A 3,054-nucleotide genomic window follows, 5' to 3' on the forward strand; every position below is an offset into this window, starting at 1 on the left:
TTTCCGTCTGTAATTAAAAATCTACGTTATGTCGTGTACTTAACGATGTAATAATATAAAGAAATGCACCAGATTTCTTTAAATATATTAACATTAATATATTCCTTTAGAAACAAGATATAAAATATAAAATATTGTATAAATACAATACCAATTATAATTTATACTATTGTTTATACTATTGTATAAATATACATACAAATCGAACTATCATAGTTCTCTAGTGTATTTGGAAGCAAACCAATCTTAAACTAATATTATAGCGAAAATAATGTTGACAATAATAACCGTCCGTGAAAATCGCACTTTTTCAGGAAAATGTCCGCCATCTTGTTCCTAATCAATATTTCGAAAAACCCCACGTTCAAGGAAAAGATTGATCCTTCCATTACATAAATCTTACTGAATTTTTAATTTCAGATGAACCGTTACGAAGTTACAGTGATCACGGCAGACCACTTTCTGTGAAGAGAGCGAATGTGCGTGCGCGAAAGTACGTGTGAAGGGGAAGTGACTCATGTGGCAATGTATTGAGTGGCATTAAAGTTAGAGTCTACTGTATGTTCATATGACGTTCTGTATCTATATTAATGTGCAGATTTACCCCCTGAAATATTGACATGTATTTATGAATCACCTTGTACAATTGTGAACAGGCGATCCCTAGAAAAGGACAATTCGTAGTACAGTAATGTCTCGATGAGTGCGACATACTCGGATCCTCTTCGGAGCATTCATGACAAGCAGAAAAGGTTTTCAGCCACTTATAAGCTTGTTTTCTTACGCGAAGACGACTCTCTGCAGCTTCTAGTTACTCTGTTTTGTTTGATTCTAGAGGGAATCCCCCCCCTGTGTCGCATTCATCGAGGGTTCACTATACATGTTCGCAAACTGTTTGCGAATTTATCGGTGGACATACACTTTTATAAAACGGCAGTGTACACGCACGCACGCAACCGTGTTTCCCGATACATATTTTTTTCTTTGATGTTGACGACTTCGTCGTCGGTTCGTTGCCGCGGACGCGTTTACCCGGCTGCCATTTAGAAGTCCGGGGGACGTGTGTTCGGCTGACATTAGCGCGAGGAGAGACTTTCCCCGTGTAACGAGGTCGCGCCTCGACGATTTCAATCGGCCGAGAGCTCGATTTAATTTATCGATCCTTCGCGGCGCGGGGTCCCGGGCGACGATAACACCGCCTGATTTAGCGGCGCATTGTTTTCGGCCGAGAGCCCGACGACCCGGAACGAAACGGAACCCCGTGCGCTCGTCCGTGGAAGCATTAAGGGGGCAGGGTAAAAAATACTTTTAGTAACGAATTATCAGAAAAACAACCCAATTTTAGGCAAAATCAATATCCCTATTTCTAATCATGTCCGGATTTCTGCTTCGTACGTATATTTTTTATTTAATGTAAATAGTTAAATAACATATTAGTTATACAAAAAATTATTTAAATTCGTTCAGTATTTTCGTACAACATGCTACAGGCTGTTGTTTATTAGATGACAACATTTTAATAGAAATAAATTTAATAAGTGTATCCGTCGTAAAGAAACGTGATTTGAGCGGTTCCGTTGCGATCGTGAGTTACAGGTGGACGCTGCGTTTTTACTAAGAAACACTCGCGGAATCTTTAATATTGTCACAGTTTCGTTTTGGCACTTTCAATTTTCGCTGAGCAGCAACGGGGAGGACATTTTATACTTCATATTAAAGTAACTATTATTTAGTGAAAATGTTTTTAAAAATACTTTCATTCAAATTAAATTATAAAGGGAGGTTTAAATTTTATATCTAATAAATTTTTTGTCGTTGTTGCATAAAGAAATAATAAAACTCAATTTCTCGATTAGAAATAGGGCATTGTCCTTACACTTTCCTCTGGTTTGAACAAAAGATGATCAGTTTCCTATGAACTACAAATTGGATATTACTAATTCAAGAAAAGGTTTTTGTTTAATGAAATGTTAAGACCATCTTGACTTTTTTCAAACGACACGATGTATTTTTGACTGCATAGCGTTATAGGCAACATCGAGACAAATTCAATGATCTGGTATACTATAACCTTGAGGTGACCTTGAACTGAGAGATCGTCACGAATCTGTCGCCACAATATTTGCGCAATTCTCGATTTCATTGACGATACATAACGTCGGCGCACCATATTTAGACGAAAACAAATGAATGTTATCAAGTGAGTACCCTTCTGTAGACTATTGACTGCCTATTACATTATTGTGAAATCTATTGGTTTCTATTGTTGGGAATTGTGCAAATATTGTGGCGACAGATTCATGACAATTCCTCAGTTCCAGATCATCTTAAGTTCAGGTCATAGCATACTAAGAATACATAGCGACATTTAAAAAAATCCAGGTAACTTTTCATTAAAATAAAACTTTTTTTGGATTCGTAATATTGTAATTTATTGTTGATATGAAGCTGATTAACTGTTGTTCGAAATATTTTTTTGTCCGACTATCAGAAGTGCCTGAATAACCTAACCTAGACCACCCTGTGTATCGAAACAGCGTTCTTCTAAGTGTTAATGTTGTTGGGAATGTTCTAATCGTTCGTAGAAGGGATAAATTAATTTGAAAATTTCTTGTATAAATTTTGGAAATTGTTTTTTTTTCGGGTTGTCATTTTTTATGAATTGCTCCGATACTAAAAAATAACCACACTTTCCTAATTTCAATCGATTAACAGGTTGACTGCCACAGTGGAGAATGTCGTACGTAACCAGACACACTTTATTTCGTTGAGTCTCAAATCGAAGAAAATATATGCGTTTAATTAATAGACGTTATTGGTCATGTTTTAAATTATACTACGAAATTTCGTAATGGCATTTAAATAATCCAGCGCCCTTTGCAATGTACGTGTTACCCATATTTGGGTGACGTGGCAGTCAAAGTGTTAATTTATAGAGGAGAAACTGATGAACAAACCAAAAAAAAAAGAATTTGCAACTTCGTCGAGTTGTTCCGGAGAAAGTGTACCTAAAGTTAGATTGTTTTTTTTTGACAATTTTTTTCCAAGAGTATT

This window comes from Dufourea novaeangliae, unplaced genomic scaffold, assembly GCF_001272555.1.
Source record: "Dufourea novaeangliae isolate 0120121106 unplaced genomic scaffold, ASM127255v1 scaffold65, whole genome shotgun sequence".
In the NCBI taxonomy this organism is placed as follows: domain Eukaryota; kingdom Metazoa; phylum Arthropoda; class Insecta; order Hymenoptera; family Halictidae; genus Dufourea; species Dufourea novaeangliae.